General features: G+C 39.2%; 2 long non-coding RNA genes across 6 annotated transcripts in view; one reads left to right on the top strand and one right to left on the bottom strand.

Annotated features, from left to right (window-relative positions):
* Positions 1-8,241, bottom strand: part of LOC116235365 (uncharacterized) — a 137,966-nt gene extending 129,725 nt beyond the window's left edge. For all 5 annotated transcript variants that reach the window (XR_016469379.1, XR_016469381.1, XR_004168329.2 and 2 more), the window contains exons 1-3: positions 8,173-8,241; positions 7,517-7,613; positions 4,619-4,690 (exon numbers count right to left, since the gene is read on the bottom strand). This is a non-coding gene — a long non-coding RNA (uncharacterized LOC116235365). The remainder of the gene's footprint in view (positions 1-4,618; positions 4,691-7,516; positions 7,614-8,172) is intronic.
* A 251-nt stretch (positions 8,242-8,492) lies between these two features.
* LOC149916914 (uncharacterized) overlaps positions 8,493-23,703 on the top strand; it is a 54,051-nt gene continuing 38,840 nt past the window's right edge. The window contains exon 1 of the long non-coding RNA XR_016469383.1: positions 8,493-8,551. This is a non-coding gene — a long non-coding RNA (uncharacterized LOC149916914). The remainder of the gene's footprint in view (positions 8,552-23,703) is intronic.

The following is a 23,703-nucleotide window of genomic DNA, read 5'->3' as shown; positions in this document are numbered from 1 at the left end:
ACAGAAAGAATTATGGGTCAAAGAGAAACAATGTAAGTTGTTCAGGGTCAACTGTGAGATCATTGGCAGAGAGACTGTTATGAACTGTCATCAACTGGAAAATCAGTTCATAGACCACGACAAAGAATGGCATACGAACCTATTCGAAGAACCACAAAGAGATCTGTGTGATGCTGTTCTTTCCTAAGACTTTATGGGGACGTATCCCAAGAACCAGTAGCTCTAACATGAGAAAAAGAGGGATTTTTTTCAACTGGTGGAAGCTGTCAGGAATTCTCTTGCTGCTAGTTCAGGATGTTGCTCAGTATATTGTGATACAGATTAGATTGATTTGTTGCAGAAAAGTGCAGCATACTGCAGTGAAAATGAAATATCACCTGGGTTTTGCTCTACTGCACATTGATTTAAACCACTCTGAACTCAACTGCAGCTATCTAGAGATTTTGGATCAAGCCATCCTGGTAGAAACCTATGATCAATCCTTTTATTTTTAAAGGATTCTGTTTTCATAGGAGCAAATTCCTGTGTAAAGAACAAAATGCTGTACCAAAACGATATTGCTACAGTAGCTGAAATACTAATGCTCAGCATCCCAGAGTGTATCTCTGTCAGATACATGGCATGTTTTTGACCTAAGCTTTTGGGAATAGTGTGGGCAAAAAGACTTCTTAAATGCAGTGATAAAAATGATCTTATTTGAAATTTGTTTGTAACAGTTGAAAAAATCTCAACCTCATCTTCATTAGCCTGCTATTCAATCCACACGAAGTGAAACCATCATTACTGTCATTATCACTCCACTGGACACAGAGTAATAAGTGGAAAGAAATACACTCTGTGCTCACTGAGAGACCTGATCCTAAAGAGAGCTGCTTTTTCCAACCAGGAATCCTTTAAGCTCCCTTGAATTCAGTGAGAAATCTGGGCTCTCCATAGCTAGTGCACTGCACTCTTTACTTAAAAACTCTGTGATTAATGTATTGAAAAAAAAAATTTGAAAGGAACACTTGCAAAATATATTTACCCACTTTGATTTTGTCCTTATGTCTCATCTTAACATAGTATATTTGGCAACATAAAGGCATGGCAACTCAACACTATGTGAAAAACAAAAATGCTGTTTATTTTGTATAGGATTTGTGAACTGCATAAGGTTAAGGATATTCTGCAATAAAGAAGCACTATATTCATTCAGAAGAGAATTTGCATTTAGATTCTTCCAAGCTGGTAATCTGATAAATACAGACTAGGAATGTATTACTCCAGCAGTATGATACTGACTGAAAAAATGTTTAATTTTCTATGGAACTACACCTAATACTAGAAATTTTATCATCCAAAGTGCTGCTGATTTTTTTTTTCTTGTTCTGTATTTACAAGGCACAGCTATAAGCATACCACTTGCTCTCTAATATTCCTACAAGAATGACAACCATCTGGGTGCTGGGGTGGGTGCACTGAGCCCTAGGGTGCCTTTAGCCAGTTCACTTGAAATCTCGAATCTGTCCTATCCTATCACCCAGCAGCAATGGAACATTTGTTCCCCGAAGGGCCGGCACGCTGCCAGCAGCAGGTGTTAGGCTGTCCTCTGGGATGAAGGCAGCAGGCATGAGCACTGATGTGTGCCTATGACAAGATGTTGCAAATCTGCTCTCATAGCGACGGTGACAGCATCTGGGACAGTGTTGTGAGTCACCATTCTGTAACCATTAAAAACCAGTTGCCATTCCTTTCATAATAATAAATTAAAATATCATTCCAAAGCGTGCTGGTTTCAGGAAGAAAATTAAAGGATGTATGTGTGGATAAACATGTGTGTGTGCACTGGCATATACATAGCTTTGCAGCGTGTATTACCAAACTGTGTTCAGGTGATTTTATTTGAAATTAATAGATATAGTTGATAGGATAGGTTTGTAGCTACTTTTCAGGATGCATTTTTAACTTTTCATAGAATAAAGTCAAGTAGAAAATGTTTAAAGGAATAAAAAATTGCAACCTATTAGGAACATATATTCTTTTGAATTAATGCTTTATAATCTATAGACAATTTTAAATCAAGAAAGTTGTTCCAAATCCAAATAAGATAAAGAAGCCAGCTCGCAGAAAGAAAAAAGCTTTTTCAGCATAACTGATTTTAGTTCAGTCCTTCAGATTACAGTTTTTTTTAGTTGTCTCTATTAGTTGTCTAATAGTTGTCTCTAATAGTTGTCTCTATTATAAAGTCCAGATGTCCAAACCATTTATGTTTTAGACAGTATTTACACAGGTTGTACTTGTTTCTTCTGCTGATATCCAAAGCTAAGCCTTTCATATGTGGCATTTCATAAGGAGAATATTTATATAAATATCTGTGTGGAAACAATAATAGATTAGCAGTAGCTGTCTGTTTCCAAAATGCTTGTTTTGAAAATGCTTGCATAGATCTGTAGGCAGGTGCACAGATATTGTTTCCGTGACCTCTTCCCACGGAGATCATATTCTTCTACTTCATTTTATACTGTATTTGAATTTGGATAAAGCATATTTTAAAAATTCTCAAGCAAATAACACAGCAAATATCTAAATTATGCTATTCCTTGATTTGGAGCTTTGTTTCAGCCTGGCCTGCTTATCTTCCTAGTGATCTAAATCCGAGACCTTCTATGTTATTGACCTTTGCTGAACATAACACATGGGGTTGATGAACTCAATGACTGGGCCTCCCTTTGACTAGCAGGCTTTTGTCAGCAAGGCTACTGCTTTAATTTGGACTGATCCTGACCCAGTTCAGATCAATGGCAGAACTGTTAATGATGTCAACAGAGCCAGGATTTCACCCTTGCCCTTCACGCTTACAATGGTTAGCATTATCAGGAAGACATTTTATAAGCAGTGTTCATCAAGATTAGGCACTTCAGAGAGAACTCATTCGAGGGCTGATGCCTCAAGTCACATTATGTGCAACAGGATTTAGTCTAAGCAGCTTTTATCATCACTAGCATTTCCCTTCTGTCTATGCTTAGTCTTCACTTAATAATCTAAATGCTCATTTGCTGCTTTTAGTCTACCAAATCAGACATTTGCACACCTTTTTCCCTTTACATGTACCTGTAAGCCCCATGTTTGTAACATCCCATGTACTTCTGAAGAGCAGGTAGTTTGGCCCTGCCACATTTCCCTCTAGTGAAAAACAAGCTTCTTTTTAAAGACAGATGTGAAGTCATTTTGCAATGGCCAACTCTGAGAAAATTCATTCTTTTTGTCTCATGCTTTCATTTTTAAATAAAAATATACTTTTTCTTTTTTTTTTTTTTTCCCCAAACAAATGAAATGTGCAAAATAGAAGCAGGATTCTGGTTTTGGGCCATTTAGAATAGACCAAAATTATTTGTTACTAGAAAAGGTTCAGTCAACAGTGCATTCAAAAATGCAGAAAATACTCCAAATGGCAAAACATTTTTTTCTGGTTAAGAAAACTGTAGAATTTTCCCTCAGAGAAAAGTATTTTACAATCAGAATTCAACCTAAACTTGTAAGAAGACAGAAGTCTCTAGAAATTATACCTGATATAAAAAGGAAAGAAGAAAATCATTTAGAAGTGAATGATAAATTCTGGGTTAACACAGAGAAAATTTTTCTTATTTCTATTTTGTAAAGGAATTGAAAAATCCATTGATCACTCCGCTAACTTTTACTCTGTAGAGCAAACACAAAAATAAACAATGAGAGCTAGCTGTAGTAGCAACATCACACAACCCCAAACAGCCAAAGAGATCTTACTTTAAACTATTTTATCTATATTACTATTGAGATTAAATGTATGTGAGACACGTCTGCATTGCTCTGTAGTTACTGGGTGTCTGAAGCATAAACCTAGCAAAACAGACTGAAAACATAACTTACTTGTGAATGACAGACCAAAAAAAAACAACAAACAGACAACAATATTAAGTGTAGATATAAGTGCAACTAATGTTCTTCTCATTTTTTTTGGATTAGCTGCTGGTTTTGTGCTTTGCTAAATAATGACATCAGATCTAAAAGGCACCAATTACCAAATCACCTCCTTGACCCCTACAAAAGCTCAGTGATAAGCACATCTCAGCTCCCCGTCCTTCAGATTTTTTAGCTAAGCACTGGCGATTTCTTTCCGTCTCACACATCATTCACTCACCTCCTGTGCATTTAAGATCAGATTTTCAAAACCAGGCATGTGTATTTGTGCACGTACATCTACATGCATCAACATTTGAATATCCAGCTCACGGTTCAAAAGAAAAACAATGCTATTCCAGTGTGAATAGGATACAAATACTCCAGAGAAAGCTGAATGATTTATTTAAATGTTTGACAAAGAAACCACATACTGCATCTTTTTGATGGATTAGTTGTGGGTCTGCTTTTTTTTTTTTTTTTTTAAAAAAAAGCCTTTGCTGTAAATCAGCAGCATGAAGAATTCTAACATGAAAACAAAAGCAAATTATTTAAAGAACAGCCTGTTCCCTAAACTGTTACTGTACTTTGTGCCAAACCACATTTTGTGATATATCATGTACAACCTCCTCTTGCATGTTTGACTGTTATGCTTTATGTGACTTGGAGTGAGAACACCCTGATAGTTCTGTCTTAGACTCACCACTGCCACCAAAGACAGGTCCCCTCGTAGATCTAGATCGCAATGTGACAACTTCTTCCAGAGATGATGACTCTGAAAGAGGTGGAAAAGTGTTTGTTTACTTGGCAATGTATACAAAAAGAAATCTGAGTTAAGAAGAAATGTGAACTTAGAGTGAATCTGTTTCCCTTCATAAGGCGCTTGGTGGACGCAGAATGACAATGACCTTACTTGTGAAGTGCAACACATACAAAGTAAGGCTATTTCATTCTCATACAGGCCTAGAAATAAATGACTGTGAACTCAGCTTAGATGTGAATTCACAGCATATCAATTATAATTACTGCCTGTATGCAAGCAGATCTGCAGAGGTAAAGGCAAAATAATTTATTTCACACAGGGCTACGTTATATCACGTTTACCACAAGCATACAGGCAACTACTGCAGAGCAACCCATGTCCACCAATTTCACACTGAAATATTTTGTTTATATGCCTCTATCTTCTATCTTTACATTTACAATAATCCCTTTTCAAAATTGATGCAGATTAGTTTTCTTATATGTAATTGAGAAGATCAAGCCTTTCAGTAATAGGAAGAGAGAAGGGCTCAGCCAGATTTTATAGATCTTGTTTCCAGTCTCTCACTGTACAGACTCTTCATCAGAGCATTCACATGTCAGAAAACAAAACAAAACAAAACAACAGGGCTGACAGACAAGTAAGCAATTAAAAAAAAAAAAAAATTGGAATTATCTTTATTGATAGTGATGCAGGCACTCAGAAGAAGGTATTTCCAGGGTAAAACTTTCTGCACCTTTTAATTAAAAGGAAATTACATAAAAATTTATGTTAGAAATTTGTTCTTACTGCCTAAATATTTTCCGTTTTGAGAAAGGCCTCATGTCCTACTTGAGCTCAAACTACAGAAAAAAATACTTCTATTCTAAATGGAGTAGTTAAAACACTTTGTTTTCAAGACATCTTGAAAACTTCTGCTTCTGCTTGCCTACAAGCTTGCTGGATTTCAACCCTTTGGACTGAAATTCTCAATGTTGACTTGGGCAAGTTACTAGCCTTTTACAAGGACTGCATCAAGAATGTGTTCTTGATAGCTGTAATTTCTGTCTGTTGCAGTTCATTTGGGGTTAGCACTGTATTTTTCTCCTTGTTCCATCAGCAGTCAAAAAGGCATAAATAACTAATGCTAATGTAGAACCTGTTTCATTTGAAGATACCAGGACAGATCTAGTGGAGTCAGCCTAGTGCTGCAGGCTGGTGGGTCAAAGAATGGAACTGAGATTCAAGGTGTGGAGAGATCAGAACCAGACCTAAAGTGACTGAGTGCTGCTGGAGGAGGCAGACTGAAGGAATATCTGGGATCAAATACTGGAAGAAATACCAGTAGGTCAAAGGAAAAAAAGTAAAAGGTTAGCTTTTGAAAGGATGTGAGTGCAGCAAACTGCAACTGGAAGCCTAGGGGGAAAGCATGTGCAAGCTGTCACTGCTGTTAACTGCTCCATTAGCTCAGGTAGAGAGGTCCATGTTACGGTATGAGAGGTCCCTGATTTGGGAGTGACCCGCAAGCATGTCAGTGTGATGCAAGATCTGTTCCCCATTTATTTATGAGCCTCTCAGAAAAATGACAGGCAGAAACTATACTAAAATTAGACATATTCCAATGCCAAGGACTCATGGGAAAGGAGATTACAGAATGAATTTTACTCCTTCAGTTATAATTTAGTTCTCCTTGCTCACACGCATTTTATATTTAATAAAATAACGTAATTTTTTTCTACAAGACTCTTGTCTGTCTCTGCATAATTCTGATCTACTTTGGGATGAATCAGTGTTGTATTTCAAAGTAAATTCTTTCAAATCTCTCCTTACTGGGAAATGAGAGGTAATAAATGAGGTAGTGATTCCCGAGTGTGATAGCAGAGGCTCATAGTTAAAACCACTGAAGACTGAGATCTTAATTCTTTAACTGCTATTACTAAAGCTATCATGTGGTGAAAAGCAACTCAGACAATCAATGATAAATGAAGATTTATACGTACCTTATTTGCAGGGGTCCTGACTTCATATTCAAGGGTTGAAGCATTTAAGGGTCATTCAGCCTGTTTTTTTTTTGTTTGTTTGTTTGTTTGTTTTTTTGTGTGTGTGTGTGTGTGTGTCGTTGTTTTGTTTTGGTTTTTTTAAATAAAAACATTGAAACTATAAAGTTACTAGAATCTAGATTTTTCTTTTGTACACATTACTACTGTGATTTCAGTGAATTCCAAAGGGCAAAGCGACTGACTTCTGCCAGTTTGGTGATCCAATTGATCTAGATGTTTACTTTGCTGCATTTTAAGAAAATCATGGTCATAGAAATTCATTTTCTACAAGTTGCTCCCTAATTACAGTATTAATATGAAGACATTATTCCAAAATAATGATATATTAGGATACTTTTCTAATTTTTTTTTTTCTGTACCTCATTTCCCTTCACTTTCTGGCAGTATAACAAAAATATATTGAATCATGTTTGTCATGCATATGCATTTTAGTGTTTAAAGTAGTGTGAAAGAGCTGAAGGGGAAATTAATAACTCTGGTCAGTAAACAAGCCCTTGGACCACACGTTGCATTGTGAGGAAAACCAGAAGTATGCTTGTTTCATCCATCCTTTACGTTAATAAAAATCATGCAGTCACAGAAATGTAGCATAATGCATGCACAGAACCTGTGCAATCTTAGTTGCAGCTCTCTCACATTTTGGTCTCTGAAGTCTTCTCTCAATTTAACATTCCTTAAATTTTATTGCAGTGTGGTTTTTCTGTGATTAGTTCTCCCAAATGGAGCCGTCTGCTGTCAGTCCTGAGCAGGAACAGAGAGGTTTTGGGAAGGAGAGAAACACTGCACAACTGTAGCTCACCTGTTCTCATCTGCTGGGTGTGAGGCAGGCAGCTCTCACCAAGCCAGAACACTCTTCTTCCTCAGAACTGCTTGCACATGGAGACAGAGGTCTTCATCTGGAGTACCTCAGGGAAAAGAGGTGCTGTTATGGATTACTCCTGAGAACGGCATGGGCAGACCCACCTTCCAACTTGAGGGGAAGCAGCTGTGCACTGGGACTTGGGGGACAACTGGTGGATGAAGAAAACCTCGCGGTTCATGAGCCAACCTCAGGGGTTTATGTTTGTGTTAAGGCTGGGTGAGGTACAGGGGTTGTGTTCCACCCCCCCAAGAAAAGGAAAACCAAAGAAAGAAATGGAGATGAAAAGGAAACAAGTAAACAAATGTGGTTTTACAGGAACTGAGGAACAATTTATCCTCAGCACAGCAAGCGAAAACTTGGAAAACATTTGGAAAAGTCAGAAAACAAGTTAAAGTTGGTTGGCAGACTCTGACAAAACTGACAGCTAAAACTACCCCTGGCACATTGACAACAGCGTGGCATCAATCTGTGTGTAACAACCTATCCTTGAAAAACTCCATCCTTGATTTAAGCTAGCACTTCCTAACCTTTTCCCTACCCAGCCTCCAAACTGCCGTGCAAAAGTTTCCACACGCGACTCTTAACTCACTCACCATTGGGGAACAGCCCCTCACCACCGGTCAAGATGGCGGCTGCTCCCTCACGGCGTAGCCGCTTTTTCCCGCCTCTGCAGCCGGCAGGAATCTCCCCTCAGCACACACCCCCACCCCCATTTTACACCTGCCCCGTGCTCCTGCACTGCCTGTGGTTTTGCACCTGCCCCATGTCCTCACTTTTTCTCCAGGGCATGACTGTCTCACTTCCACTGCACTAATAACTGATAATAACTAATAGCTTCCCAGCAACCCAGTCCTCTGCATGAGAAAGGAATCTCAGTCTTGTGTTGTTACATCTATCTGCAGAGCGGCATTCTCCATTTTGGATTGATATTCCTCAGCTGATGCTCTGCTTCAGGACGCTGACGTACCTCAGGTAAGCGGGGCTGATATTACTGCCACAAATTGATTTCAGTAGTTTTATATATTCAGTTGTTAAGGATATCATGATTGCACCTGATCTGACTTGACATAAAGCAAGAACAGAGTGACATAAATGCTGATTCTCTTGCACCACAACACAGGAGTGTACACCTGCCCTACCAGACCCTATTTAGCAAAGCCTTATTTCACTCTAGGAGGTTGGGGAAAACTTCTGACTCAATTTCTTGAGGTTAAATACAAACTTACTTTTAATGAACCTCCTAAAATGCTTTTTTTTTTTTTCCTTTTTTTTTTTTTTTTTTTTCTCTCTTTAGACCCAGATTTAAAAAGTCCTGAGTTTTAGTTCTGAAAGGAATCGCAGCCCTGAAAACTGTTCTTGGTTTTGTTTTTTTCTTTCGAAAGGCCACATATCTTTATTTGCCAATAAGATGATCAGGGGACTGGAGCACCTCCCCTATGAGGACAGGCTGAGGAAGCTGGGCTTGTTCAGCCTGGAGAAAAGAAGGCTGCGGGGTGACCTCATTGCAGCCTTTCAGTACCTAAAGGGAGCCTACAAACAGGAGGGGAATCAACTCTTTGAAAGGGGAGATAACAGCAGGACAAGGAGAAATGGTTTTAAGTTGAGGGAGGGAAGATTTAGGTTGGACGTCAGGGGGAAATTCTTTACAGAGAGAGTGGTGAGGTACTGGAACAGCTGCCCAGAGAGGTTGTGGATGCCCCGTCCCTGGAGGTGTTCAAGGCCAGACTGGATGGGGCCCTGGGCAGCCTGGTCTAGCATTAAATGAGAAGGTTGGTGGCCCTGCATGTGACAGGGGGGTTGGAGATTTATGATCCTTGCGGTCCCTTCCAACCCTGGCAATTCTGTGATTCTGTGATTCTGTGATCTGATTCTCAGGTCTGAGGTCCCCTGCAGGTTTCTGTCACCACAGACAATCTCAAGTAGGTCTGACATACAAGTGGAAGAGCTGACACACAGCTTGAACCCAGGACTGCTAGCCGCCCTTTCTGAGCTGCATGTTTGAGACACATACCTTGTTGTACTGCTGTATGTTCTTTTGTGTGGGTAATACAAATGAAGGCCATTACATTTCTTTCTGTGAAATTTCCAGTCACATCCACAATTTGCTGCTAATAGCCAAGACATCCCTCTGCAACTAGCTGTAAGTTCTTGATCTCTCTCTCCCAACAAATTGGTGACCATCAGTGGGTCTAAATCAGCTGAGATGCAATGGTAGCAATAAACACAACCAACCTGTACCATCTGCAGCTTCAGTCCAAGTAATAGGGCTTTAGAAGGCTGTTACCATGCAGCAGCTTCACATGCTAACAAATAAGGTGCCACGAAAGTTATTTCTTCCACATTGTTACTCCACCTTAAAAATAGTCTTCTTCTTTGAGACCTTTCAGTACTCTCAGATTATCTGTATTTATACAGTTCTTGTGGTCTTAGGATATCTGTGCTTAGCTGGATGATACACAGATAGCCTGAGTTGTCAGTCAGACTCTCTATCTCTCCCATCCATCGCTTGAGAGGCTCACCTCATTTCTATATATTCCCTTATACAATATCCCCAAGAGATTTTACTCAAACACCTCAAACATGTTAAGGACATCCATATGTAAAATGTCACCTTCTACAAGGACTCAGCCAAAACTTGCACTGCACAGCTCATGCACATGCTATAATGACCACATTATTTTGATTACAAAAGAAAGCTGTGCTTTCTCAGTCTTGGCGTGTCTCGCTATCATTTGCTGCCGCATGCCACATTGAGGTTGATACTTAGCAACTGATGGGGGAAAAAATGAATTGCTAACATCTGTTTTATCATTTTTTTGATGAATGAAAAGCAAAATAGAGACCTTATTTGTGCCTGGATCATTCAAAGCAATAAAATTTACACAGACTGGTGTCATCATGCATTGTGTTTCTAGCAAATAGAGCTCTCTATGCTTATCAAATGATTTTAGAGTTATTGCTAAGAGAAAGAGAAACCTCATATATACTGCCATACAGACAACTCAGCGATCCAGTACAGAATATCACAGCATTTGGATCATCTGGCTGCTTGTCACTAGTCATTGTATTACGTATCTTGATGCATTTATCAGAAAAATAAAGACTACTTTTCTTTCTAATTTCTCATGTGGAAAAACCATGTGAATAGTGGGTCTGTTTGGTTTACAAATGCAATAACAAAAAAAAAAATTCCATCTTAACACTTAGGAAACTGTCTATTTTTAGTTTGGTTTCCTATGGAAACAAGGCATCTGTGATCAGACTGTCTCCATGCATGTATCTGTCCTTGTGTACCCCCTAATAATTTTTGAATCTAGCGGCCTTTTCCAACCAAGAGTGACATAATGAACAGAAGTTCCAAGATAACTGAGTTATAGCAAACTTGATGAAAATAAGTGGCCAAAAGCAAATAATTCTACGTTGCCCAGCTGAGGGAAGGTTGCATCATGAACTTAAATCTTATGAGGCTCCACAGAATCCATAACACAACTGTAGAGAAAAAATTCAGTCCTAAGTCACATTTTCACATTTCACTTCACAAGTTTATAAGACTCAGAAATCAGATTTAAATCCATTCCACTGCTCATGCACTTATGTGCTTAATATTTGTATAGGTCTCCCTTCAATGCTCAAAGTATTAGAGTCAGTTTTCTCCTCAAAACTAGCAGAGAATCCAGTCCCAGATGTTTTTAAATGTGACCTGTTATTTGGGTCAGAGGATCAGGGTCATGTGATACTAGTCTGCAAAATTAAATCTTCCCAAATGTTGCAGACTTCTGTGTCAGAAAGCTTCAGGGAATGCCTGGAAGCAAGATGTCTTTGGGAATTAACCAGTGAGCCCAGCAAGGAGAAGAAAATAGTGTTGAACTCAGTTCTTCTGGTGATTAGAATATGTTAGCACATTAAGAAGTAAATGTTAAAGATTGATTATTTTTGGTTATTGGGAGAATCAAGAGGAGAGGTGGAAGCAGTAGCAAGGCGTGATGCTGAATAGACCTTGATATAGAAGAGTTGCCAACTTAGATCATCTTGTTTCTGTTTTGCTGAACCTATTTCTTGCTGTATCTTCAGCCTTCTCAGTATACTTCTATACTTCTCAGTTCAGAGATAGAAAACAAACACAAGAAAGAAATGTCCTTTGAGGTAAGGAAACAGGAACAGAGCACAGAGTAGTTAGCAGCACATATGTAGTGCTTACCAAAACTGCAAACTATAGTTCCCGTCCATTTTGTACAGGATAAGCACTGGAATCACTGAGGCAGAAGGAAGTGACACTCCTATGGCTGTCCCTGAGTTGGATCTGAAACTAAATTATACTTTTGCAACATTGCAAATTAATAAGCCTTATCCTGAGGCAGAGCTGCTTTTTGGATCCATTTCGTGTAGTACCATAGACTTACCAGCCCAATCTGATGCTTGCCTGGGGCTCTTTGCACTGTGCTCCATTGTACAACGAAGGACAAACCAGATATGAGCAGAAGAGCTGTGACTTTAGATGGTGTGTTATTAGGGGAGCTAGCAAGGCTAGCAAACAGGAGAACTGCAGCTTCCACTTTCTCTTGAGAACAAATGTTTTTCAGACCTGCTAGTGTCTGCAGAGAAGTCTTGGCTGATTTGTAGCTATTTTACTCTTCCTAGGCTATTAAGAACTCAGTATCTTGGAGACAAATAAGCCTTTCAGTAAGGAAATGTTCTTCCTAACAAGAAAGCATCCTGACTGTAAAGGTGCCTCCCTACAACTCTAATTGCTACCCTGTCTCCCTTTGTGGTGGTGCTAACAAAAGCTTGGGTGGATGGAAAAGATGAGGATGTTTATCCTCATCATAGTGTGTGGAGGAGGAGTTCCCATGAAGTAAAGAGGTTGGATTTTCCATAGATTAATATATTGCCATTTCTATCCTGTAGCAGTCTGCTGTTACATCATCCTGTTCTGGCTAATATGCCAGTAAAGTCAATTATACTGTGTATTTGTTATGCTATGGATGTTATGTTTAGAGATCTCCTAATTTTTGATCTTTTATATGAAATAATAGTGAAAGTATTCAAAAAATAAGAATAGGCAGATGTAGTTTTGAGATCAATTGCTCAACACTGAAAGGTTATTTTTTTTATCATTTTTTTCTTTCCAATTTTCACCACCATGCTTACTGTAATTCATTTTTTAAAAAAAGACTTTAGAAAGCAACAAATATAATTAATTTATTGATCTAGTTTCCCATTATGCTGTTATCACAGGTGAAAAATGTGTTGTTGATGAAATTGTTGATTAAAACTACCTGAAAATCCATTATATCTAGCTTACTTTCCCTTACCTAATGAAGCAGATGGATATAAAATTAAAGAATGCCATATTGACCTTTAGTAGAAACATATATAGCATATAAGTTGAGACCTCTAAAATAATTCCTACTAATCCAACATTTTTCATTTCTGAGCTAGAGCTCTTTTACTAACAGCAGCTACATAATGTGTTGTATGCTTTAACTGGGTGGGTGTTACACTGGGTAAGAGAAGGAAAATGCAGATTAGCTGAGGCTGTTCTCAGTATCTTTTCTAGATTCAGGACAGAGGAAAGGAACACGTCCACCTTCCTTCCCAGCTACTCATACAGTTTGGTAGGTCAGGAACAGTGCATCTTTTGTGTATGACGGAGGAACATCAGCATGAGAAACTGCAGAAACAGTTAAAACAGGAAATGGGAAAACTTCAACAAGACAGTCCCAGGCTTCTGCTATTTCTGAGTAGGGACCATTAGTACACTTAGTTTGCCCACATCTGACATGATAATCTAGTAAAGTTATTTTACATGCTAAAGTAGTGGGGCTATGTAAGTACGTGATTATTGCTTGCCTAGCATGGAATTTCTCAAAATCATCCTTTGCTTTTGAAATTCACATCAACGCTACTTCAAACTTGCCTGTAGCTATAGTCAGTCCTAAAACATGCAACATGATTTTAAGAAATATTCTGGTCATAAACATTTTTTCTTAACTCTTCAGAGACAGCGATAGGCCTCTTTTAAAACTTCAGAAAGTCCTAGATATTTCTTGCATCATTTAACAGCCGCTATCCTTCATTTTGGTATCATAGTACAACTTGAGCCTCATTTTCTTCTTGGTCACTTTCGTAATGTTAGCACTTGGATTTCAACCAGAATTTGTTTGTTTGTTTGTTTGTATGTATGTAAATACAAGAATCCAAAGCAAAATTCCATTCTTCCATTCCCTTTTGTTTGGGTCAAATGTGGATCTTTACACTGGAGATAAACACACTCCTCCCTTTCAGATGCAACCCATTTATTTAAGCATCTTGAAACTGCTATGAAAGGGAAATTTCAGTGTGGCACCACATAAAGAGTCCCTTTAGTATATGCCAGAGGTCAGACTGTCAAGAGCCAGACTTTTAGTGCTCACACTAAAATCCTAATAAAGTGCTAGAATCCACACAATTTTTATGTGGCTCAGGGCAGCAGAGGGTGCTCCTTACACTCTTAAGCATTTCAGACAACTGAAAGAACAAATTTTATTAGGCCTTGAATGAAGAGGATCCATTCAAGAGTTACTATTCCTTTTTGTGTGCAGAGGATTTGTTTTCATCATGTTACAGAATGAGAGAAGTTCTAAATTATAGGGAAATTACACATAATTTCCTGTGCTTACTTTCCACGCCCAAGGAGCTGTTCCCTGTCTGCCAGTTGTTATGAAACAGAAAGCAATATCATTTTTTAATTCCATGGCTTCCTCTTCAATCCTGCTCTTGCTCACTCTTCTCAGAATGCTTTTTTTTTTTTTTTTAAAGCGAAAGTCTTCCTCATGTTTCTCCAGTTTGCATCTTGCTTATAAAGCAGCTGCAAGCAAGTTTGTCTTTGATTTAGTTGGACTTCCACAGACATATTGTGTGCTCTGTGCCATGAGGTCTCCCTCTTTCTTTTTTGGTGCCTCACATTTCTTTATTCACATTTTCACATTCCTAGCAAGTAAGTCTTGAAAAAAAAATATGCAAAGCTTGGTCGTAGGCAAATCTATTTATTTGCTTTAATGAGAATTAAACCTGAGGTTTTGTGTCTCCAGTAATGAACATTCCATTCTTCTTCACCTTTTATTAGTTATTTTTCTCTGGACTGTTCAGTTACCTCTGGCATTTGAAATTCTTTCTCTGAAGTTTCTTTGAAATCATAGGTCCTACAGATGCTTCTTTTTAAGTATTCCTTGATAATATCAAAATTATAGATGAATACCTGAGTTTCCAAGTCTTCAGCATGTTTCATCTCTTCTTGGTTTCCACTGAGCCAGCTGATCTCTTGAGCTCTGCTCTGTGTTCTCTTCAGTGTCCAGGTGAGCAGCCAAGCTCGTGTCATCAATCCACGTGCAGCTGAATCTTCTGTAAACACAACAGGATTCACAGAGAAAAATCTATTTGAAGAAAAAAATTAAGCAATGAAGGTTTATAAAAATCTTCTATTTGTGAGCTCTTGAGCAATTTCCCATTATTAGATTATTAGATTATTAGAAGGAAGGAAGCTGAATAAAGGAGTTTCTAAGGAACCTATCTTTTTTGCATAGCTGAATTATTGATTTTCTAAATGCAGCCTGTGAAACGGGCATACTCAATGCTGTCTCTGTGTTCACACCTCTTAAAGCTCATGAACAGCTTAGAGGGCACTTGTATTGCTCACCTTCAATCAAAGGTGCCCTCTGAGAGCAAGGATGTGTGGAAAAACATTTCCTCAGTCTTGGACATTTCTAACTATTTCCTGAAGCAGTTCATTTACTACATATCTCTGCAGCAAACACTCCTCAGATGTCAAAATAAAAGAGTGAAGATGCAGAGAAACATTTACCTTTGCTTGTTCAAAGCACATCCATCTTTCTGGGTGAATCCAGCACTGCCTACTTAATCCATTTATCCTGTGCTGCTTTGTTTTCCTGTGGCATCTCTCCTCTCTGTGCTGTGAGTACCACTGGGCTGACCCTGCCACGTCTGTGCATACAGTATGCTGCATAATAACACAAGAAGGCTCCACATTTCTGAAATGTAATGTATTCTTTATTAGCACTGGTTAGCACTAAGCTGTAACTGCAGCCGGTGCTCCAGCCATTCTCATTCAGGCTGAATCCTTGGGTGCCTTTGCTCATGCAACCTCTGCTCCTCCTTTCAAATTCTAGACAGGCTGTTATCAGTTGTCTACCTGCTACATGAACCAAATGGAAAGGCTCTCCTTTCTCAGTATCACCACCTATAACAAATTTCTCAGCTTCTGATTTCTTTCCTTGACTGTACTTCAGTGAATTACCCTAAGTTCCTTCCCAAGGTCTATGACTTCTCCCTTAACATCCTTTTATGCTCTCCCTTTTTCCTCCCTCTCCTTTCACACTTGCATCATAGACTCTTCCCCAGTCTCAACCTCTTGCTTATTGTCACCTGCCTGTTGAATACCTTGCCTGGCTTTCATCCTACAGCAGTCTGGTCCCCTCAGGATCAGGAACATTGCTTTTCTTTATATTTCTCCAGACCTATTCTTGTATACATTCATATATACACATATATTCCCAATTAGATCATTATGCAAACTGTGCATGTTCAATTCGTAAATAAAATATTTGGAGAATACTTTTATACTTTTATATTTCTGTCTCTTTACAGTCAGCAGCTTAGCCATCTCTTCTTTTAAAGATGCTTGCAATTCTTTTTCTGCCTGATATAAATAATGTAAATAATTCATGTATTTAGTAACAATAAATATTCATATTTCATTGGAACCAGACAGTGGTTGTCTAGATTAAATTGAACTGCTTTGGATTCAACAGCTGGCAATCTCCCCATGCCAAATAAGGGATTTTAGTCATAGTTTATTCAAAGTGCATAGCTACCAGAAATGGGAGGTGAGGAGGAAAGGAAGTGGACAACTTTTTTACCCAAAAATGTAACACATCTGCCTATTGACTGTGCTTTCTTCAGACTTCGCTACAAGCAAATATACTTATTTCTGGAACAGACTAAAAGGGTGCTGAAAGGAAGAATAGTTTGCATGCTTTATGAGCATGGATAATTATGTCAGAGTCTCTTACTGCTTTTGGAGTTCAATTCCTGGTGAGTTGTATTTGTCTACCCTGAGGAAGCTTGGTGATTTCAGGGGCCATTTGACTCAAAAAAAAAGTACCAACCAAAACATCTAGTAAAAAAATGAATAACGAAATAGAAGACTCCTTCCCAAATTAAAGATATTTTCCCTTAAATTATTAAACTCTGCACTGCATTTTCATTTGTCAAAAATCTTCATCATTAACAAGGAACAGAACTTTGTAATGTAAAGCAAGAGAGAGTTCAGACTGTGGGAGACATTCTGGGATTCTGCGTGGAACGTTTGGAGGAACAGTGTTTTCCTTCTTACCTGTTCCAATCAGTTGCAGTAAGGGCCAGAGGGGGAAGACAAGTGCTCAGGTTTCCTTTCTGTGCTTCCTTGGTGTTTGTTTATTTTTCTAAGTTCATAACATGAGCTACTGGGCAGGAGGGCTGGGAGCTGACGTACATTTTCTTGCTCAGGAAATTGGAGTGCTCGTGGCTGTGTGTTACATATAAACCAGAAAAAAATCAGATGAAGTACAATCACCAGCTTTTAACAAATCTCATGCCATTTTTTTTCCACTGAAGAGAGTAGAGACATTTCTTGTAGCAGGCATTCAAGTGCTGCAGATATCTTCATGGAATAAAAGGGCATTTTGTAGCCAGTCTGACTTAAACCATATTAAAACGTTGCTGAAAACAATCGGTTGTATTTTAACATATATCATCTAGTTGAGTTTAATAATGGACTTATTCCATTAATAAGGAGTCCTTTAGCTAGGTATCTATATATACAGCATTATGGTACTGGTTCTGTTGTGGAGTATACAATATGTGTCTTTATGTTCAGATCAAGCTATTCTGGTCTGGTCCTGCAAAGTGTGATTATAATTTCAAAAGCAGATAGTTTAGGAAGTCAAACTGTTTTTTTTGTAATTATTTTTTTTTTCCCAATTTCTGAAAGAGCTGGAGACAAAGATAATGGGATGCTGCGGGTTGGAGTATATAAGGAAAGTTTCAGGTCAGTGGTTTCCATGAGAGACTTACTCAGTTTGCTGGTAGCAGCCTCAAGTTACCAAGAATCATTAATAAATCCTTTGTGTCATTATTTCAGCTTGCTTCTGTTTTTTGTTATTTTTTTTCCTCACAGTGTTCAGCAGCATTCAGGGCAACTAGGATGTGTCAATATTGGGAGGCAAAGACCAAGATGGCCAATGGAAACATTCTTCCTCTTATGCATGCTCACCGTGCAGCATTTGCAGGTGGGCCGTCTGGAATCACAGCCATGACTCTGCCTGGTGTTATTTCCTCATTTGTTGTTTTCTCCATCTGCTCATTTATTTTTCTGGTTATGGTCTTCTTCTCTCTGTCTCCATCTCCCCCTGCTCATTTGTGTAAGCAGAAATATCCTTCCCTCTGGCAACTGTGTAATATGCTTTCCCTTTTATGTATATATTTGGCTTGCAAATAGGTAGCTTAAAAAGCAGAGACAAGACAGAGAAACTATCATCAAATTCCAGCAGATTCTTCGTGTATTTAGACTATCTTCCTGCAGATTTTGCTTGTATTTTCCAGAGAAATGTTTTGGCCGTGGCATATCACAATCTAAACACACAGTAATGAAGCTTTATGCAGGACAGGTTATGTGGGAGATGAGACTGAAGCACAGAACATGATGCTTTGCAAAACATATGGCTGCTGCCTCGTTGCTGAAAAAGTGTGGTTGCATTAATTTGTGCTCAATGCCAGCTGTGGGGTGCTTCTCCTCTATTTATGCTTTGCCAAGGAGACTTGCAAGGAAACTGAAATCTAACCTACAGTTCTTTCCTGGATTGTGAATATGCTGGATCTGACCTCTTCAGTGGTGTAAATCAGGAGTAAATCAGTGGATTAGAGAGGAACATGGGGAAGCGAGCAGCCTGTTCTCTGTCAGATGGTGGTGAGGGCTGTTGTACTTTCAGTTCGCTGCTAAATCTGCCCTTTCATGAGAGTATTTGAGTGCAATATTATAATCTGTTATTGTTATTTTCAGCTCCCTGTTTTGCCAGGAAGTGAATTTTGATCAGCAGAACTGGAGGCCTGCTGGAGTCTGGTGGGGAAGGCGCGAGCCTGGTTTGTTATGCTGTGGTCTGAACTGCTTTCTCCCCTATAATGTAGAGGTTTTAACAATGACTTCAGGATTTTGCCCCAGAAAAGGATTCTCAGAATTCCCTGGATCCACTGCCTGACCTCTGGCCAACTTAGTCACCTTTCTGTGCCTCTCTCATCCATCCCATCTGTTTGGATTTTAAGCTCTTCAGAGCAGCCATTGTCTCTTTAAGTGTATTTATTTTGTACAGTACCTAGCACCGTGGGGCTTCTGCCTCAGTTGGAACCACTGGGTGTGACTGTAATGTAAATACTGAGTAATAATAATAGCATATGTGGGGGTGTAGAAACAGGGAGAGAGAGAAAAATATTTTCCCCATTCTTGTCTGCTTTTTGTTGTTGTTCTATTTCCTATTCACAGAAAGCATACAATACTGATTAATGAAAAATTTCTGGCTCCAGTTCAGTATCTGGCTTCAGTACATTTGCTATTTGATATCTGAGATATGTACAACATGTTCACAGTGAATTCTCCAACTGAAAACAGTAGAGTTCAAACCAAGTCAATTAATTCACAGAGTGAATGGATTCAAGCCCAGATTCTCGTGCCTTGTGGAGGCCTCTTTGAGTCTCCTGCCAAAAGATATCTGTTTATAAATGCAGTAAACGTAACTATTTGATACTTATAGCTCTTACAGCCTTATGTGATTTTTTCCTTGTTATGGCTGATCTCTGATAATTGAGTTACATTTTGCAGACATTTCAGGCATTCTCTGTCTCTCTGCACTTTCTTCCCCCCCTGGCGCTCCAGCTCAGCTCAGTGCTTTGGATGGTTTCACGTTTCCTTTCTCTTTGTTGCCTTGGATATTCTGCTGAAGTAAGGCATAACAAAACTGCATCCAAAATCCACACATTCCTCTAGCCAGGCTCCCTTTTGAACCTGCTCTGTGGCTCTGGCCTGTGAGAAACCGTATCGCATCTACGGAAGGAGAGGAGAGATAAAGCCTTACAATGAAAATGACTGTTGTGTTCTGCATTGATGTTCCAAGAACATTAATAATTGATCTTTGTTGAGTAGTATCTCTCATCCCTACCAATCATGCATTTAATAAACTGATGTATGTAGTACAGTAGGCAATTTTGATAAGCAGTCCTCACTCCTGTGGAGTATAGCACGTTATAAAACCAAACAGAAAAAAGCAGTATGCAGGGAACATCTTTATTCATGTGAAAAAAATAAGAAAAATGTGGGGTGGAAATTTGGGGAACATATTTATCCATATGAAAAATTAAGTTAGAATATTATGGGGTGGAAATTTGTGCAGGATGTATGAGATAACTTTTCTCCTCTAAAAGTAAACATTCAGAATTTCTTTTTTTTAATCTTTATGGTTTGCTTCTTTTTTTTTCTTTTTTTTTCAACTTCCTGTGTCCTCTCCTGTCTTTATCCTTCCAAGTGAGAGTACCCCAGGGCTCTTTTAATTGTATGCTGCTCTCTTCCCTTGGTACTCTTTGCCCATTTTTATTCCAATCACTCAGCATATTTAGCTGTTGTCTTTACACCCACTGACCCAGCATCTGAAGTGTTTCCATCCATCCATCCATCCATCCATCCATCCATCCATCCATCCATCCATCCATCCCAGGGCATAGACATGTCTTCCTGGCTATTTTGCTACAGATGAAATAACTTCTAGACAGCTGTTAACTTCTGACATATCCTTAATATTTCTGTCATCCCCTTTGTTCTTTAGAATCTCTGTCTGCACACTCAGCTCTGCAGCCTGGGATGATCAGGTTTGATTCATTCCAATATTTGGCCCAGAAAATCATGGAATCATAGGATGGCTTGGGTTGGAAGGGACCTCAGAGATCATCTTGTTCCAAGCCCTCTGCTTTGAGGCTGCCAACCACTAGATCTGTCCAAGAGCCCATCAAGCCTGCCCTTCATTCTTTTCCATCTCATGGACTTCCCATCTACCTGGTCCAAAGGAGTAACACAAGTAGAGGTTACTTTCTTTGCCCATTCATCTGACAAATTCATTCTATTTCACGTCACTACATTCAACATTTTCTATAATCATTTGGCTCCTTCCTTACCTTGCCCCCTATTATATTTTTATGTCTTCTGCTGCAATACCCATCCACCTCTGCTCTACCATGGCAACTGGGCAAGTTGCTCACAGAACAGTATCTTGTACCAACAGTTCTCATAGTTTTTGTTTTTGTTTTCCCTCATGCATTGTGCACTGAATACCCCCATCTCATTTTGGTTCTCTCAAGTTTCACCTCTATGATAACTAAGTCAGTGAAACAGGAGAGGTAGTAAGGACTAATAATATGTACAGTTTAAAAGTAGGTTAAAAATAAATATTCCATTATATTACTCTCTCCTCAAGTTCTATGTACCATTTCTGCTCTGGCTGGAAACTGCAATGCAGGAGTATTTTCTTTCTATATACTTCAGCAGCACCAGGCATGATGGAGTCCCATTCTACTATGTATTGTAAATACTGCTGAGGAGCAGCTGTGAAAGGTGAGTGAGCATTCCTTAATACTGTGCTGAAGCATTAGAATATTTTACTTGGCTCCATAAAGAGTTGCACCACTTACGGGAACATGAAGCCAGTACAATATCAAATGAACATACATTGTCCTCAAATATTTTTAGATTGTAAGTTAGGAGAAATTTTGTGGCTGCCAGAAGTTGTAGAATGGCCTCACCAAAAGGATAGTATTTCAGGAACAACTTAATGAATTAATGGAAAAGATTGTAAAACAGGATAATGGTAACCTTGAAACCACAGTTTCTGATCATGAAGCTTTGGGTATTTGATTTATTGATTCGTTATCTGCAAAAGGGTGGTGAAAGAAGATCTGATTGGTGAACATGAGTTGTGGTGTATTTGTGTAGCATTTAATTAATTCCATGCTTTAGGGCTTCTACTTTCTTTAAAGCAAGGAAAGCAGGCTAAATACTACATTTGGTACCCAGTAGCCTAAATGTAGTATCTAATAGTCTAGTATCAAAAGATTGTAGAAATCATAGAGTATCCAAGTTGGAAGAGACCTGTAAGGGTCACTGAGTCCAACTCCTGGCTCCACACAGGACCACCCAAAAATCAGACCTTGTGTCTTAGAGCAGTGTGCAGATACTTCTTGAACTCCAGCAAGCTCGGTGCAAGGACCACTTACCTGGGGATCCTGTTTGGGTGCTCTATTACCCATATTTTTCTTACTGCAGAGGTACTTCTTAATTGCTGAAGGTGAGAGGTGGGTTTAGCTGCATGTGCTCAGCACACAGGATCTGGAGCAAGTCCTGCTCCCTCCTGCTCCCATTCAACAGCAGATAGTTTTCCATTCTTTTGCAGCAGCGACCCAAAGGTTTGCTCACAGCTTTGTGAGACATTTTGGGCCCCGTGGAAAAAGGGACCCACAATCTGTTCTGACTTCAGTGTCCATGCTTCAGTTCTGTGCAGCTGGAGGGGTGCAACAGCAGCCCCGTTCCCAGCAGCTCCTGTCGCTGTTCCCCAACCACCTTCTGCCCACGCACGAAGGCAGCTGGGCTGTGCTTGGCAGATGCTGCTCATTTAATGGGATCCCTGCAAAGAGTGCTATAACCTTCGGCAGGCAGTAGCACTGCTGTCAGCGCTAGCACGCTGAGCTGTTATTTGTGGTATATTTTGATAAGGAGAGATTGCTGAGGAAATAAGTGTCAGAACTTAAATCATTTCACATTGTAAACTGTTGAACTGCTGTAATCCTACAATAGTTCTGCTTCTTTCAGTTTATTTAAGTTCAGTCACAGCTAGAAAATCAGCTCCTCGGTATTTTTGCAACTGCAAGTAAACCCTGCCAGCAGTAAGAAAGAGGGGAAAAGGTGAAGGGTTGAAATAGTAAAGCCTAGAGAATAATGAAATGTCAGCAACTCTGTACTGGTAGCAGAACTCAAGCAAACCCACAAAGAACTGATCATGTTAAAATGCCAGGAATAGCAGAAATCAAAGAAAGCCAGACCTGGGAGAGTACTCTGTCTCAAGCAATCACCACAAAAGTGTAGGAGGGCTTTTCTTAGCGATCTGGAGAAGCTGAAAGCAAGTTTTACTTCCATTTCTCTCCTTAGAGCATTTAGTAAGGGTATCATTCTAAAGCTGCCTCTTGCTGTTTTGAGGAATTCTCCTGGAACAGATAAAACCTTATGTGTACTAATTCAAAAAAGACATCCAACAGATTCTTCACTGCACTTACCTTGTGTATATATAGGTAGAATTTCATGCCAGCACTGCTCATGTGTAGTAGTAAGTGTTTAAATGGCAAGCTGTGATTTCCCTCCTGTTCAGAAAGCTGGAGTGTCACATGATCAGAGCATCCCATCACATACCACAAACACTACTTCAAAACAGGTGAAGCCAAATATCTGGTCATCAGCCCTTAACTGAAACGGATTTTCAGAAAACATTTCAACAATTTCAAATAAACAAAATGTGTTGATAGACAAGTTCTGAGCAGGAGAGAAAAAGCCTAAATTCATCTATTTCAAGCTGTGAATTAATCATAGCTTCAGAAACAGCTTCTGTCGTGACACAGCTTTGATGTGTCCCTCCCCAGTTTTACTCATACCCTCCCTTCCTTGCATCCTGATGATGAGAGCCTTCCTTGAAATGGCTGCTCCAAACACACGCATACCCAAACAACCACATTTCTCACAGCCCCTCTCTCTCCACTTCAGCCTTCAGTATTTATTTAAAACATCTCCATAAAATGTTTTTGTCCAACCATCCCCTGGATATTTCACCCTCTTCCATGCCTCGCTCATCTCTTCCCAACCTTTTATTCAATATTTCCTTTGTCCATATTGTCATTTAAAAGCTCTCGCTTCTCCTAGCTTCGTGCTAGTGGGTTCTGTCATCTTTATAACAAGATAATTTAATTTTTGCTTATCTTTACTCTGCTCTCTTCTGTGTTTTTAGGTA

The sequence above is a fragment of the Phasianus colchicus genome, chromosome 9 (genome assembly GCF_987193195.1).
Source record: "Phasianus colchicus chromosome 9, bPhaCol1.hap1.1, whole genome shotgun sequence".
Classification (NCBI taxonomy): domain Eukaryota; kingdom Metazoa; phylum Chordata; class Aves; order Galliformes; family Phasianidae; genus Phasianus; species Phasianus colchicus.
This window is presented reverse-complemented; position numbering and strand designations above follow the sequence as displayed.